The sequence below is a fragment of the Corvus kubaryi genome, unplaced genomic scaffold (genome assembly GCF_017639235.1).
Source record: "Corvus kubaryi isolate FWS band 111438036 unplaced genomic scaffold, C.kubaryi_AGA036_p1.0 37308, whole genome shotgun sequence".
NCBI lineage: Eukaryota > Metazoa > Chordata > Aves > Passeriformes > Corvidae > Corvus > Corvus kubaryi.
Window position 1 is genome coordinate 12,951,364 of NW_024581096.1, and position 17,965 is coordinate 12,969,328.

The following is a 17,965-nucleotide window of genomic DNA, read 5'->3' on the forward strand; positions in this document are numbered from 1 at the left end:
GCTCCTAAACAACTACTCATAACTTAGTTAACTCAGCACCTATTTTTCCTGGAGCAGAACCAAACATTGCTCAGCACTCCAAGCTAGTTTGAACCCAAATTGCACCTTTCAAACTCCACCTTCTCCTCTGTAGGTGACTTCAAAAATAATTTCAACCGTGGGATGAGTCTGATCTACAGAACTACTGCCAGTCTCAGCATCTTCAAAAACTTTCAGTTTAATTATTTTGAAATTAACTCTTTCATGTAGTAACTCAAAGCTTCCCTGGAGAACATCTCCAAAGTATCCGTGTATATAAGGTATTTCTGTAACAAATTGCTGTTTTGCTGTCAACCCCTCACCTTTCAGGACCCTTTACTTAAACTTCACTTCTGAACTGAAGGTGAGAAATCCATATTTGAATGCAAATGATGATTTTTTTCCAACTCTAGTAACCCAATCCAATCTTTGTGAGGAAGTTGCTTTGTGATCAATATTAACTCACTGCTGCTTTTGACAGAAAACACTATGTAGAACTGAAAAACTTACATTTTGAGCTACAAAACAGTTTGAAATAACATTGTCAGTCCAGTTGTGGGGTTTTTAATATATATATTTCTGTCTGACTTTCTTTACAAAACCAGGTTCCACTAAAATGGGCTCTTTTTTAAGACATATTGAAAATTCCCCTGTAACAATAAATCATCCTCTCCCAAAAGGTTTCAGCTATAATCAGTAGTGCAGAAGGAGGTAGTGTCTCAAGGCTGTTGAAAGGTATGCTGATTATTAAAAAGCCCATGAAGTTTTAAATCATTGCCATAATGGACGGGCTTCAGAAGACGCTGTAAATTATTTTGATTGCCCTCATCTCCCGTTTCTGACCACTCTACTCTCACTTTCCTAGTAAACAGGGAAAGCAGGAAGCCTGCTCAATCTGATCTTTTTCTTTGCAAACTATTATACCATACTTCAAAACCTCAGGAAGGTGATTTCGAAACTGTTCAGCTGTTCAGGAACCCAGACTAACCCACTGAAATCTACTGACCTCACACATGGAAAATAACCAAGCAGGAACTAGTGTGTACGTCCTCTTTGAACTTCCTCTTACACACACCAGTCTTAAGAAAAAGGCTGTAAAGGAAAAACATTCTTTCCTATAAACATTACGCTTTAGAATACCACTTACTTTCTGTTCTCAAATTAAATGAGAGCCCATATTTTGTTATGGTTTTAAATTGTCTGGAATAATAACACCTTCCTCCCCTCTAAAATTTAGAAGGCAAGGCATATCCAGGATCATGATGTTTGGGGTTGTTTTAAACCACTTAGGAAGTCTGCAGAAACTGGATTACCACAACTGCTTTGCACTGGGAGGAAAATAGGTTCCCAAAAGGAACAAGAGGTCATTGTTTTGGATTGTTTAAGATGCAAGACAAAGGAAATTCCTTGACAACAAACAAGACTTAACAGACCTTAGAAACAACCAGAGCAAAAAAACCCCAAACCTTTCTCTTACAGGGTATGAAAGAAACAATTCTCAGTGTACTCCTTACGCTTCCTATGTTTTTTCTCCAAGGCACTACCTGAGATGTTCCCAAAGCCACAGAGGACTCCATCCTAAAAGATGCGTGCATTCAGATCCCTGTCCAGTTCACCGTATCTCTTAGGAAGTGTTCAGAGAATTGCACACTCATTGCCAAAGTTCAGCTTCCTGGATATTGGTGTACTGCTAATTCTCAGCAGACAGTTTTTCTTCCCTAAGTGCATGGGTTTCTCCTGGTAAGTGTGGTATCTTTGGCTGAATGTATCCTTTTCCAAACAGATTCTTTTTCCTGAAAGATCAAGCTTTCATTTGTTGTTTTTGTTCCATTCACTAAGAGACCAGCTGAGTGTCCTGATACTTCTCTTCATCATATTTCCATTATTTTAGAAAAGACTTTTTCTGCTCTCTTGCCTCTACAGTTGGTTTTAGATAACTTAAATGTGTAGGAGTTTTTCTGCTGAAGAACGTGGGAGCAAAAAGAGATCCTCAAAGCAAGGTAAGCTTGCCAAAGCCAAGCTCAGTTGCCCTTCTGACCAAATAATGCATTTACTCTTCATATTTACTGATTTTGTTTACAACATGCATTCTGTTGTCTAGTAAGGATATAGTTCGGAGTCAACAGAAGAAACTCTGTAGATGCTTCAAACTTGTTATCTTTTTCTGTCAGTTAAACTCATAAATTACAACCGAGAATTTTATAAAGCTCTTCTCAACTTGCATATTTAGAAGAGTATTTCAAGCAAGTGAAGAAACCAAACATTCACATTTGAAATTTGAACTAACAGAAAGCTTTTTTGCATGAATTCATCCCCAACATAATGCAAAATTCACCACTACGTCACCTTTGCCTTCTCTATCTTTTTATAGGAACCAAAGAATATGTTATGAGTAAACTCAGGGCTTAAGTGTGTTGGAGCATTGAGGGGGCCATTTTCTTTATGACACTCCCCACATAAGCCAGTACAAATGCATGTGCACAATTTCTCCAGTGAGTAGAAGTGTTAGCAATGCTCTTCAGTCCCCCCAAAAAGTTCTTGACCTCCTCATCTCCTTTGTAACAAAAAAGCTTCATTTCAGCATATGATTCAAACGGCAAATTAATGCTTTTTCTCCAAGCTCTGGAGAGGCAGTCCCAAGACTCAAGGCTTGCCTTGCATCCAATCCTCACAGAAGCTCCTTTTTCCAGTCTTAATGATAAGTAAGTAAATGTCTATTAATGTGTCTCTTTTGAAGGGTCTGTGGTATTGATGGGATAATGAGATAAGTCCATCAGGAAAAGGCAAATCTTTTATACTCTTGTCATGAGAGCTGCTGCCATGGTTTAAGAATGGTACTCCCCAATTTAGTGTTCCCACAGAAACCCCAAACCATGCTGCTGCTTGCCTGTTCCCCCTGGTTCCCTTCTCCTTTCCCCCACCAGTGGAATTGGAGAGGAGAACTGGAGGCACAAAAGGTGAGCATCAAGGGTTGAGATAAGAACAATTTACTGGAAATAGCACTGAAAGATGAAAATGACCAGTAACAGCAACAATACTAAAGACAGAGGGTACAAGAAAAGAAACATTACTGCTCACCTTGGAAAAATCCCTGACAAGACAATACGCGACTGCTCCCTCCAGCTCAGAACAGGCATTAACACAACTGCTCCCTCCAGCTTGTGACCAGGGCCAGCCCACCAGTCCCTTGACAATGCTTACATGACAGGAAGGAACCCTTTCCCCTTGGAAAAGACAACCTTCCCCTTCTCCCATGCAATGACTTGAGGTGCTATAGAATAACCTCTGAGTCCAAGCCAAGCTCCTCCAGGCTACTGCAAAAATTAATGCTCTCCTGGCTGCAACAAGGACAGCTGCTTGATACAAAGTACAGGCCAGTGGATTGAATCTGCAAGACAATGACTGAAAAGGGAACCTCACGAGGAGTCTCCGTGAAAAATGTAAGTATGGCACAATTGGCAAGAATGACCTGATAATACATTTTGTTTCTATGAACTAAATGAGATGAAATGAAGCCATTCAACATTTTGGCACTCAAGGCACATCTTCAAAAAGCTGCATCAGATGGCTGTGGTATGCAACCAGCTTCCTCAGCATGAAAAGGCAGAATGGATGAGGCGATGGCAGCAACAGCAAGGCAGCAGGGCCAGAGAGCCCAGAATGTGCCCCACACAGCCCCATAGTCAATAACCCACCTCTGCTACTGACACTTCTGAGTACATCAGGCATGCCATGCTGGGCAAGGCTGTAGTTGTAATCCAGGGACCAAAGGAGCAGGCAGAAGGACAGAGGGACCTGGAAAAAGGCTCAGATGAGATCACGAGAGCTACAAACACATCTAGGATTTGATGCAGACCCATTTTGAGGCTAATAAAAGTTGTTAGTTTACCAACAGTGCTTCTCTACTTCATTTTGCCTTCTCTGCCCCTCCTCATCTTCACAGGTCCCCAGGGTGCTGATAGGAGTTCTTGATGCTGCTCGTGTTCAGTTCCTGTCAGAGGAAGTGGTTATAGTTCATATCCTATAGCTCAAAATGTCCTTCTTGCATGGTTTAGGAGGAAGCAGAGGAGACATTACTCCCACTGCTAGTACTGAGATCCCACAAGACATGGCAGGGCTGTAGCCAACTTCCAAACAGCCCTCCTGCCGTGCCCAGCCCATGAAGAGCCTCTCTGCACAGGAATTCTTCGAACATTTGTCTCTCCCTTCTTGGCAGTGAAAACCCAGAAACGTTTAAAGAAAATCTCATTTCATCTTCACAGCTCCTTGTGAGAGTAACAAGAGGCACTGTGAGCACACAGCCTTTGCTATTGAGCCAAAATGACTTGACTTACTTTGGAGCAGTGGCTGACAGTCACGTTACAAGACACATTTTGCCAGCAGTCAGCTTTGCTGAAGTCCAAGAAGGTAACATCTTGTGGTTTTCCTGGGTCAATAAGATGGGTTGCCCTGTTGAAGAAGGAAACCCAGTTGGACAAGGAGGACTTTCCCCACATGAAGCCATGTTGGCGCTGACGATGACTGCCTTGTCCTCCAGATGTTTTTCAATACCTCCCAGAAGAATCTTTTCTGTACTTTTACCAGGCACTGCAGTGAGACTGACAGGCCTGTAGTTTCCAGGCTCCTTCTTCTTGCCCTTCTTGAAAGTCAGGACCTCTCCAGATTCCCAAAACTGCTCAAAAATCATCCAGAGAGGCTTTGCAGTGACACCAGACAGCTCTCTGGGCATTCTCCAATGAATCCCTTAACATATTTGTAGGGATCCAGGTGGAGCAGCAGATCCCACACATGTTCAGAGTCAACAGGCAGTTAATCATTTTCGCAAGCCACTGAGACCCTTTTGGTCCATCATCCATGTGGAAGATGGAAGCAAAGATTGCAGTAAACACACCTGCCTTGTCTGTGTCCCTCTTGGTGACGTGACCACCCTCATCATCAGTAACAGGCTGATGTTATTTCATCACAGCCTTTTACTATTAATGTATTTGAAGAAACCTTTTCTTTTCCCTCACAGTTCTAGACAGCTTCAACTCCAACTGAGCTTTGACTGCACAACTTTCCTGCCTATGGCAGCAAGCAGCCTCTCTATATTCTTCCCTGACCTGCTTCCTCTGGCCATAAACCTTCCTTTTTCATCTCAATTCCAAAAGAAGGTCCCTGTTCAGCCAAGCTGGCCTTCTCTCTCCTCTGCTTGACTTCCAACACATAGGAATTGCTTAGTGCCTCCTTTCTTCCCTCATGCTACAAGATGCGGAAAATGCATATGGGTGGAATGATCAGAGAATGCACTCAATGGAGAGCCAGGAACTACCTTGTGCCTGTGTAAATCTCTCCCCAGGAAGCAGCAGCTAATGGAACCCTGAGGGCTCAGTGTTCAGCTCTGTAACAAGTCAAACCGGCCCCACCCACTTTGTGCAGAACATGTTCCCCAGATGACACAACCAGGACCAAATCCACCACCATAGATCGCGGGTCAAAAAAAGTTAAAGGGTTGAACAAAGGCCAGGGACTCAGCAGGCACCAGAGGTCCCAAAAGACCCCCAAGAGCACCCTCTGAAATTGGACATACTCCAGCAGCTTATATATATGTACATCTCTGGCTCAGAAATGCCTGTATCATCTGGTAACAAGCACACCACTGTAGTCAAGAAATGCCTCCTTCCTACATTGGTGTTAAGGAGTTTTATTCCTGATTTTTGGTGGCATGGGGAGAAGCACTGTGTAGAAAGAGCCGTGTTTGTATTGTTAACAAATGCTGCTTGCAAAGCAATCTTTTGTTTCTGGAGACATAAACACAGCTTGACATCTTTTTTTATTGCAGATGGTATTGTAAGTATGCAAGTTTCTTAGCTGTTTCCTTATTTGTCCAATTCAATATATTATGAAAAGTATAAGTTTTTGAAAATGAGAGTTCAGTGGTTTAAAATTGCGTTGCTGCTTCTGCTTCAGGCTAAGATTCAGAATAGAAAACTTGAAGGGGCAACTTCTGACGTCTTAAACACTTGTGTGATTCCATTAGCACCCGCAGGAGCATGCAATGAAAATTGGGACAGAATTTTGTAATTAAGAGATTTGGGAGTGCCACAAGGTGGAAAAAGGCTTTAACAAGATATTTTAGAGATCCTTGGATTTTTCTGATGTAGCTGCGTGTTTCCTGAACCTTCCTGATTTAAGGTCATAAGGCTCACTGATGAGGCTGACAGCTGGACTGAGGGCCTCACAGAATCAGACCTGAAATCGGTCAGAATTTACCCGTGAGAATTTTACAGTGGAAATTTTGCAGCTTCAGTGAAACCCACAGAGAAGGCCAAGAAGATAATCAGTGAGAGAAGATGTTCTGGACACAAGGGGAGGATGCTCTTGTTATGGGACATTAAGAGTGTACAAGGAAGAACTTGTGGACAATATGTAGCAACTATACCTTTGCTTGTATAACTAGTTGTTTTACTGCTTGAATGGTCATTGTTTGTTAGACAGCCTTGTAATTGTTTGCTAAGCAGCCAATCTTAATAGGCCACAGCAATTGTGAATAGGTCTAAGAATAGCAGTAGAGAAAATAAAAAATCTCTCTCGACTTCGGATTACAAGTGTGTGCTGTTATGTCTGCCTTGACAAAAGCCACATCTCACTACCAGTGTGCAGAGAAGGGAGGACACAATTGTCATCAGCCTTTGGTCCTGGGGAGCAACACCACAGACTCCCAGTTGTAGCATCCAGCCCACAACCCCGTTTTAAAAAAGATGGTTTTTAAAAGAAGGAGAGCAAACAAAAAAAAATGTTTTAACCCTTGATTTCTTCTGTGGCTTCAGTGGGGCTGATGGGGAAACAGTATGTGCTCCCTGTCCACACATTTTGGGGATCCCCACACTTCCCCCAGATTCCTCCCACCCACCCTTTTGGGACACAGGAACCTCTTGTGAACTTGCTCCTCACAATCCACCAGAGAGAAACTAGGAAAACCTCAGGAGCCCAATCAGATTTTAAAGCCTGAGCTGATCCTGCTTATTTGGGAAAGGTCCCACTGTGTGTGCAGTGACCACAAAAATCAGGCCATTATTCTGGAAGAGAAGAGCCACCTTTTGCCTCATGATCTCTGAGAATATAAAGCTATGCAGGCACTGGCAAACTGCAAACAAAAGGAAACAAACCAAAGGAAATCTCTCTGCTGAGACATGGGGTAGCCCATTGTGAGAGATTAAATAATATTTTGCTGCAGCCCAAAAAGATTATTGAGCAAAAGAATGGAAGTTGTTGCTTCTGCTCCCTATTTGTTGTTATCGATGGTTTGGATTTGTTCTTGTTAGTCTGTTGGGGGTTCTTGAGAACTGGGAGAGGGGCAGGGGTGAAGACAGGACCAAAAAAAGAAGAAGGATGAGAGGAGAGGGGAGGGGACAGAATAGAGTCCCCTACTACTTACAGAGTGTAAGTTCCTGTGTACCCATCCAATAGGAAAGGGGATGAGACAGCCCCTGGCTGCGAAAGGGTATAAAAAGTTGCCATTTTTTTGGAGGGTGTCTGCCTTTTGGGAGAGAAGTATATGCTCTGCTCAGCTGACTTGTTGCAGATAAAGCATTTTCTTTTGCTTTGAACTTTGTCCCCACTTAATTGTATCAAAAAGTGAGTTTATTTCTAATACCGTGATGTACTGGCAACAAGCAAAACTAAGAAGGCAGCACACGGTGGTGTCCAAGCAGACAGAGGCTCTCATGGTGTGGAGCCCTGTGCCTGCACACCCATTGCAGGACACAACTGGTAACACAACTGATTCCATTAAGCATTCCACAAATGTGCAGGAAGAAGGGGCATTTGTTGAGTGTAAACCAGTACAGACTGGGGCAGTTGGGGAAAATTAAGAGGCACAAGGGGCCAGTGGGAGCAAGGGATGGTAGGGGAGGGAGTGATCAGCGAGGGGGTAGGGGAAGATCCCGTCTCAGCCTAACCCTCCTCGCTGATTGAAAAGGCAAGAGCAGGACACGGCTCCTGCCCAAAGGTCAGGCCTTGGCTGGGGGTGGGGGGAGCCATTCCTGCTTCAGCAAAGCTGCCCTCAGTCATTGGCTGGGCAGGGACACGGGGCAAGGAGCGGGACACTGCAGGGAAGGTGCCTTTGTGAAAGCCGTGGGGTGCCACAAGAGACAGAAAACACAAAAGTGTGTGCCCACCACGGAGAGAGGGAGAGGGAAGTTGTAGTGGTCTGGTTCAAAATACTTACCACTATTTACCTTCTGTGAGATAAGAATTAGGAGAAAAGCAAAGCAGGCACCAAACTTGAAAGAATATAAAGAAGTTTATTAATAGACCTAAAAGAAGAAAAAAAAATAAAATCATACCACACCTTCAGAACACTTCTCCTCCCCCCACCTTTCTCCCTTCTCCCACTGACAATGTAAAAAGACAACCCTTGAGATGTTCAGTCTGTTTACCACTTCCATAATAACCTTGTTCAGTCCATTTAGGAAGAGGAGTATCTCTTGCCCATGCTATGCTGAAATTATCACAACGAGACAGCCGCCCGGGCTGGTTCTCCGCTCACATCATGTGAGAGTCCCCTCCCAAAACTGGCAGCTTTTCCCACAACTGCTTTCGAGGGTCCAGTCTTGAGCTAATGGGGTACAATTTAAGGTTGAGCCATTCAGAAACAAAAGTTCTCATCATTCATCTCTGGGAGCATTTCATGTCTGAGAATAGAGGCCCTCCCCCTTCCCTGGGAGAAAAAGGGTCATCATCTTCATCTCTAGGACCATCTCTGGGAGCATCTCTAGAAACTGAGGTCTTCTCATTTCAATTTGAAGCAAGAGTCCTCATCACTTCCATCTCTCCCTGTTCAAACTTCTCATCAAATGACAGCTGCTTCAGCATTTGCTTATTCCAGCACAGGTGCTTTTGCTCACAAGTACAGTTAGAACACTCCACCCCCCATGCTTTCATGAAATTACATCAGGTACTCTGATACATCATAGTCCATCACTACCATAGCTTTACAACAGAATTTCAGCTTTAAGCATCTCCTCTTTCTCCTCCCTCAGGTTTTCAGCTCTTCACAGCACTAAAAGGGTTAATCTCACCCAGGTCTTGCAGCTGGAATTTCACTTATCGCTGTTGGTCACATGATCTTTCCTGGGCAGCAGGCAGCTTCATCTGAATCTTCATCTTTGGCCGCACTGGGCGGGGGGGGGAGGTGGGGGGAAACCGGGCTGCTCCGTCTGCACGTAGCAGGGCTGGGGGGGGGCTGCGGGTGGAACAGGGCCGCACGGCTCCAGGATGGCTGTGGCCCAGCCCGGCCCAACCTGAGCAGGTCCCAGCAGGGCCTGGCAGGGCCTGGCAGGGCCGCTGGGCCCCACACGGACCCAGCCCAGTTACCGGTCCTCCGGCTGGAAGCAAGAGAGAGAGCTTCCCAGGGTTTGTCCATTCTTAAATGTGGACCACAGAGGAGGTCAAAATTCTAAGTGGCTTAAAAAATTGTCCATATTCAAACTAGCCAGTTGATAGGTTCTCTCAAGTCATAGAGGAGCTGTAAGCACCCCTTTGCAAGAACATCACTTCCGGGACTATGCTTGCTAACCCATGACAGAAGGAAACAAGCAGAGCGCTCCATATTGCTGCCTGGGGAAACGTGTCATGTTCCAAAGGACCCACCCTGAGGCTTTGCAGAGGCAGCGAAAGACTAGTTTACCTGCGCACGACTTCTGGGCTCAGCGTTGAGTTCAGTCCTCTCCTCTTTCCCTGATGTTGCAAACAGTTGCTGAAGTTCCAGGCAGGTCTTTGAGACAGATGACAGCTGCCCCCTTCTACTCCAACAGCCTACTATGTGTTCAGATGATTCCATCCTTTTAAAACACTGCAAAAACTGTCCCTCAATAATCTCCATCTGTGGAAGCATTCTCTAAGCACCAGCAGAGCAGTTGCTGTTCAGCCATCAGTATGAGGTTTGAACTATAACCATTTTATCTGACAGGAGTTGAACACAAGCAACATTAAGGACTCCTGTCAGCACCCTGGGAACCTGTGAAGACAAGGAGGAGCAGAGAAGGCAAAACAAAGCAGAGAGGCACTGCTGCTGTTGGAAAATTAACTATTAGCCCAAATCCTAGATGAGTCTGTTGCTCTCATCCCCTCATCTGATCCATGTTCCTGGTCCCTTCTGCCTGCTCCTTGAGTCCATGAATCACTATTACAGTCTTGCTCACAACCTCATACCTCAGGTACTCAGAAGCATCCAGTAGAGGCAGGCTGTGAGGCCGTGTGGAGCAGGCGTAAGAAAAGGTCTAGTCACCTTTGCAGGTTAACTGATTTATTGACAAAACAACTGGAAACAGGAGTTTGAGATAAGCCCAAAACCCCCAACGACAAAGCAGAGTAACAGCACGTGTGATGCTTGGTGTTCCTTTGGTCAGGTGAGGTACCGTAGGAAGATCTTTGGAAGACCTGGTGCAATGCAGCAGAAAAATTTTTATGGACTGTCCTCGAACAGGATTGGTCCATTTCTCGATTCTTACTGTCATTGGCTTGTCTAGGGCTCTCCTGATTGGCCCATTTTGATGGAACATTCCTGTCCAATCATTTGCTCCTAAGTCCATCTCATTGGTGTAATTGTCCTCCAATCTGCATTCAGGACAATGTCATTACAACTGCTGAAAGTTTCTAGAAAATGCCTCCATTATCCATCTCATACCAACCCCATCTAGTGGTTACACAAAAACATTACACCCGTACATCGCGTCACACAGCTTAATTAACCCTGACTTACAATTAAGTAATTAACAGGCTCAGCCCCTACCAACTCATCAACCTTATAACACTGTTAACTGTATAACCAGCCCACAAAAGCCAACACATTTATGACACAGGTGCCTGGTTCTCTGCCCCTGCTGCTGTGGCTTCCTCCACAGAGACAGAAGAAGCTGGTGGCTCTCCCTCCTTACTTTTCAGAGGTGTGGCTCTCCTCTTTCTCGGGAGCTACAAGTGGGGCAGAACCTGGGCATCTGCTGGATACACTGGGGCAGAAGAGGCTCTCAGCAGTTTGTCAGCTGTGTCTCCTGCAGCCTCTCTGCCCACACTGCTGGGGCAGCTGGGACTCTCCCTGGGACCAGTGTGAGAGCCTCTGTTGTCCTCCAGGCCCAAGGAAATGACCCGATTATGGACAGAAGGTGACCCAATGGCATCGGCCCCTTGAGACGACTCTGTGTCTATTCTGTCTTCCCATTCCTCTTCCTCTGACAGCTCAGTGCCAATGGTATCTTCCCATTCCTCTTCCTCTGAGAGGTCTGCATCAATGGCATCTTCACACTCCTGCTCCTCCCTAATCAAGGGCACTGGCTCATTGGTTGGCGCTTGGGCTCCCAGCTGCTCCAGCTGCTTATGCATGGTGCCCTTCATGAACTTCACTGGACAGGAGCGGAACAAGAGCAGCATTAAGACCTCCTGTCACCACCCGGGGAACCTATGAAGACAAGGAGGGGGCAGAGAAGGCAAAGCAAAGCAGAGAGGCACTGTTGGAAAATGAACAACTTTAATTAGCCTCAAAATGGGTCTGTATCAAATCCTAGACATGCCTGTTGCTCTCATCATCTCATCTGAGCATTGTTCCAGGTCCCTCTGTCCTTCTGCCTGCTCCTCGGATCCCTGGATCACAATTACAGCCTTGTACTTGACCTCTCTCCTGATTTTCTCGGCTGTGTGCAGCAGATCTGGGGCATTGGCTGTGGGGCTGCTGCTTCTCTCTCTCTCTCCTGTGCTGCAGGTTGTGGGGGAGGCTGTGGCCAGAGCCCTGAGTGGCCTCCAGACAATGCTCAGCCATCTCTGCAGAGTTGGGGCACTGAGGACTGTAGGGGGAAGAAGGCCATAGGCACATCCGGCAGGTTCTTCTGCTGTTGTTGATTCATCTGTGTCATAAACACTCTCTCAAAGTTGCCAGTTATCACTAATTATTTATTTAATAGTGTCCTGGGTTGCAGTGTGTTCTATTACCATCCTCATGAGCTGTTGAAATCAGGTGGGACAGTGTTTCCTTGCCTCCTCCCCCCAGACTATCTTTCTGTTAATGGCCCATCATTGTCCTGCCACATGACTCAGAGATAACTCCCTCCGGACTGTCTTCTGTTAATGAGCCTAATCAACACTTGGCCTCATGACTCATTACCCCATTGTGAGATGCTCCACCCAGAGGGAGGAACCAAGCATCCCATTGTGGGATGAACACCAGAGACAACCTTCCCATTGGATTTCCAGAGGACAGGAGATACATAGCCACCACTGGACCTTCTGAGGAGGAGCAGACCCTTTTTCTACAGGATCACCGCTTCAGGAGGACTGCAGCCACCATTCTACCAGACCGCTACCACCACCCTGCCTAACAGGGTGTCAGGTTGTATCCTGACTCTGTCAGTTTAACCCAGTGTTATCTGCCTTTATTTCCCCCCCCCCCCCTCCTTTTATTGCCCTATTAAATTGTTATTCTGACTTGGTGTCTCCCACTAGTTTGTTTTCAAGCTAGTACAAACAGCAACTGGGGACAGGAATAGGAAGTAGTCCAGAATACCATAAATGGCAAGGCAAAAGTAAAAAAAACCAGCACGGGCGCAATGCTGGGTGCTCCTTCAGTAAACGTGTCACCTCAGGAGAACCCGGTGCTGGGCACCAGAACAGTTTATATAGTCCTTGGTTTGGCTCACAATTGGTCAGTTCACTTTCAATCCTTCGTTCGCATGTTTGATATGATTGGCTCATTCCATGGTTCATTTCTAACCAATCCTTTGTCCAGGGGATGATTCCATTGGTTGTTCTTTTTGTCCAATCCGTGCCTCCCTTGATGATGCGTAGGATGATGTCATGCACTTGAAGAAACAGTGATGTCCATCATAGTACCTTCAGGAGTTCCCAGATCCTTAAACAAACTGTGTGCGCAAAAGAAACAAACCCGAAACACCCTCTCCCAACACCAATCACTAGGCCACAGAACCCTTCTTAACTTGACCTGACAAACCAGCTTAACACTTTAATTTCCTAACCTTATTACATTACTTACTAGCTTATTTAACTGTTATTAAAGACCAAAGCACTTACAACAATCTGGGCTTAGTTTCTGGTCCTGCTGATGCTCTGGCTCTTGGAAAGGTCTCTGGACCACAGGCTGGGCCTTCTTTATGACCTCAGTCCTGATGTACTGGGATGTGTCCAGCAGAGCCAGCGAAACAGCAGCAGTGAAGCTGTGCAGGACATGTCCTGGATTCTCTGCCCCTTGTGCTGTGGCTTTTGCTCTCGTCCCCTCATTTGAGCTTTGTTCCAGGTCCCTCTGTTCCTCTGCCTGCTCCTCAGGTCCATGGACGAGAATTACAACCTTGCCCAGCATTTCCCTTCTGATGTGCTCAGAAGTGTCTAGCAGAGGTGTGTGGAGGTTCAGAGTGTCGCCATGGAGAATGGCTCTGTCTGGCATAGGGCCTTGGGAGAGATGGGCGGGCCGTGTTTGGCAGAGGCAAGACAAAGCGCAGGAGGCAAAACAAAGAGTAGGATAGTTAATGGAAAATTGGTCAAGGAGATTGTAATCTGTGTTTGTTGGAGATGTAAAACATGTAGCCTTAGAAACTGAAGTTTTGTAGCTGCTGAACTGTTAGTTTGTAACACTATATAAAGATGTGCCTTGTACAATAAAATTCGGCTTTGCATGCACCCAGCGAAGTCCATGTTCAATCACCGACAGAGGTGGGTTATCGACTGGGGAGGAGTGTGGGGCATGTGCCAGGCTCTCTGCCCCTGCTGCCTTGGCTGTTGCTGCTGTCGCCTCATCCAGGCTTCCTTCCTGCTCCCACTGTTGTGCTGGCTGCCAGACAGGTCCCCGGACCACAAGCCAGGCCTTCTTAAGGACCTCAGCCCTTATGTACTGGGCCATGTACAGCAGCTGCAGAGAATTGGGTGTGGGGTTGGGCAGGGCAGATGACAGATTCTCTGCCTCTTCTGCACTGGCTGTGTCTGCTGTTGCCTTGTGCCTGCTTCCTTCCCGATCCCACATTTCTCTTGGCGGCTTGTCCGAGTCCCAGGACCACAGGCACTTCCTTGAGCAGCACCTCACACCTGATATAGTGGGCTGTGTCCAGCAGAGCCATGGCATTGGCTGTGCAAATGTGCAAGGTATGTGCTGGGCTCTCTGTCCCTTTTGTTGGGACTGTAACTCTCACCAGTATGGACCTGTGAGAAACAAGTTAGTGGGAACTGGCTTTCGCAAAGTACTATATGATTTGATATTAAGTATTATAATGATGCCTCTGGCAAATGTTAGAGTATATTATAAAGTGGTTAATGTTGTTGCAATAGCCTAGTTGTGAAATTGGCTTTCACCAGAATAATGTGGTTTTGCGTGTTGCATTGTGGAGTTAAGAGTTTGCATTGGACGAACTGTTGCTGGCCAAACTCCTAAGACACGACCATAAAAGGAGTTGAACTTCATCCAATGAGGACCCCAACGATCACAGTGACAAAACTGCACCAGCACCAAAAGGAGTGGCATAGGGAGAGACTATGTAAAACCAAAATAAATATGCATAAAGCTGATGTAATACCAAGAGTATAAGAAGCGGAACCACCATATTCTGCGTGAGCCTTTAGCATTTTGCCATGTGCCTAGTGCTGTCCCTTTTGTTATGCTGATGTTTTTGTTCTCAATAAAACTTCTATAACTCATTCCCACTTGGGGTCTGAGTCACTTATTACAGACCAGTACAGCCCAGAGCTCCCTTGGGGGTGCCTCAGCCTCCAGGGGCAGGGCTGTAGGGGTGTGGGGAGCAGGAGCTCTCCTACCCAGGGAGGGGGGAGTGTAAACTAGTACAGACTGAAGCAGTTGGGGAAAATTAAGAAGCACAAGGGGCCAGTGGGAACGAGGCAGGGTAGGGGTGGCAGTGATTGGTGACAGGGGAGGGGAAGATCCCGTCTCAGTCTAACCCTCCTCACTGATTGAAAAGGCAAGAGCGGGACACGGCTCCCACCCAAAGGTCAGGCCTTGGCTGGGGGTGGAGGGAGTGGTTCCTGCCTCAGCAAAGCTGCCCTCAGTCATTGGCTGGGCAGGGACACGGGGCGAGGAGTGGCAGGGAAGGCGCCTTTGTGAAAGCTGTGGGGTGCCACAAGAGACAGAAAACACAAAAGTGTGTGCCCACTGCGGAGAGAGGGAGAGGGAAGGAAACAAGCAGAGCACTCCACAGTGCTGCCTGAGGAAGGCAGCAACAGCAGCAGGCGTAGAGAACAGGTACCTGCTTGTGAGAAACTGAGCCCACTCCTCAATTAAAGTTTAAAAGATTTAAAAAAGGACAAAGTCAACAAAGCAAAAGTAAGAGCGCTGGGTGTATAGCCACAGCCAGAGGCACACTAGTTAACAATAGCAACCGCCTTATATATTCTAGGTATTGCATCACTCAAATACATATTCATGAACAATTACTCATATTAAAATATTTTCTGAACCAGTTAACATGGCTCCTCCTCCGTTCTGCCTTTTTAGAGCATGAGCAGTCATCCTTGTAGAGGGCATTTGTTACTTTTTGATACATTCAGTAGGTTTTTGATTCCCTCATTGGTTAAATGTTATCCAATTACAGCAACTCTCATATCACAACACAACATTCATGTTAAAAATAACTCTAAGCCCCAGTGAAAGCCAACACCCAGTTCCCTCCCCTCATAACAGCAAAACCACTCCCACAAAATCAACACTACAATGCACAACACATAGTATCTACTCCAATGTTTGCAAAAGCCAACACCATAAAAAAAAAAAAAATGGCCCCACAGCTGATGCCGCAGCTCAGCTGGACACAGCCCAATCCATGAGGGCTGAGGGCCTGGGCAAGGCTGTGCTTGGGATCCAGGGACTGCGCAAACACCCGGGAGATTGTTGGGAGATGGAAGAAAGCACAGATGAGGTGGCAGTAGTAAGTGACACACCTGAAAGATCTCAGCTCAAGGGATCTGTCTTGGCTGGAGACCATGAAGGAGAAGCTAGCATAGCCATTGTCACCCCAGCAGCTTGGGAAGAGCCCTCTCTGGTGGGGTAACAGGCAGAGCCTTGCCCATATCCATGCCAGACTCACCTACAGCTTCCCTTTTTCTCCATTGATGCATTGGTTCAAGGGAGCCAGACGTGGCACAGGAGGGTGCTAAGAGCCCTGCTCAAGGCATTATTTGCCACTTGCGCCAAAGGGGAGAAAAAGAGGCAGCACCCAACAGGCTGTGAACAGGCTCTGCCAAACACAGGCCAGTCCATCAGGGCTGAGGGTCTGGAGAAGACCCAGCCGGTGAAACCACGTACTGGCCAGCAGCCAGAAGAATAGCCAGACCTGCAACTAAGCATAAACCAGGCAACAGAACCAGAAACACCTGTAGGACCTGCATACAGATCTCCTTCCCCCACAGTCATCGATGCCCTGTGTTATAAACATGAATAGAGTTGGCTTTCGTATAATGAGTTTGTTAATTGAATTATGAAGTTAATGGGTTCATTTATATGTTAATGAGAGTTTTGATTAGGCTGGAAGGTTATTCAGTTTATTGTAATGTTGATGTTGTATGATGGGCATTGTTGTTAAGGGTGGGACATATGTTTTAAGGGATGGTTCACAGAAGTTTCTGGATTTTGCTAAAAGGGAGGGGTACAGGTATCAATCATAATTAGCATAAGGGGAGAGAGCAGAAGACGCCATTGGACCATCGTGAACCAATCAGAAGAACCCTGGATACAGATGAGCCAACCAGAATAGCCTAAGAGGGTGGAGTCAAAGGAGGAGCTATACTCAACTCCAGGGTATAAAATGTATCTCCCCAGGTTTGTGGTGTGCCTCTGGCCAAACTTGAGCTGTGGCTAAGCACCCAGTGCCACTCCTTTGCCTTGTAGTTCGGCAGATCGCCATCTTTGGTCTCTAATTGTCCATAGTTACTTTGATTAATAAATTTTCCTGATTAAAATTTTAATTGGCAAGCTGTTTACTTCACCCTGGCTCAAGAGAAACAGATGTCCTTCTTCAAGAGGACCCCGAGGGCTCTGTCCAGGGCCTTCACTGCAACACACAGGACAGGAGAGCATGAACAGCAGCAGCTCAAAGACTGTGCACTGAATCTGCTGGGCACAGCGCAGTATGTTGGCAGTGAGGACCTGGACAGGGCAGTAATTTTGATCAGGTGTTGTAGTCGCTAGATTTAGCTTAGCAGGCTGTAGCTTCCTGAGAGCTCAGTGGGGCTGCTTTGAGCAATGCGACCCAGTCGCATCCCGTAGTCCATTTCGGATGATCCTGCGATCTTGCTCCGACCAGCTATCAGCGTTACACCCAGTGATGGCGAAGGAGGTGAAACGGGTCTCCTCCCATGAGGGTTTGAGATGACTTTAATCACATCTTGTCCCTGCAATCCCCAGAGGCAGAGAGACTTCGTGGTCCGGGTGTGGGGGGGTTTGTCAGGGGCTATGGGGTGGTACCTGGGGGGGGGTGGGGTACAGGAACCAATAGGGAGAGCCTGAGGGAGTGGCCAGGACTAGGGGCAGGGAAACAGGGGGGAGAACAGTGTAGGATAGGGGAAGCAATGGATAAACAGATCACCACAATCAGGGACCCAATGAGCAGACAGAAGAGCAAGAGCACCTGGAACACAGTATGGATGCAACACCGGCAAAACAGCCACAGCAGAAGAGACAGAGAGCCCCGCACGTGCCCTGCAGAGCCCTAGTGCTAGATGGCTCAGCTGTGCTGGACATAACTCTGTGAGAAGTATTTCACTTTTTGATAGACTTCAGAGGGGACAAAGTCTTTGCAGCAAAAACTGTTTATTTGTATCAACAAGTCAGCTGAGTCGAGTGTGCGTCTCTCCCCCAAGAGGTGAACACATACACCCTTCCTTAAAATGGCAACCTTTTATACCCTTTCACAGCTGGGGGGGGGGGGGGGGGGGGGGGGGGGGGCCGGGAGGCATTTGGTGTGGT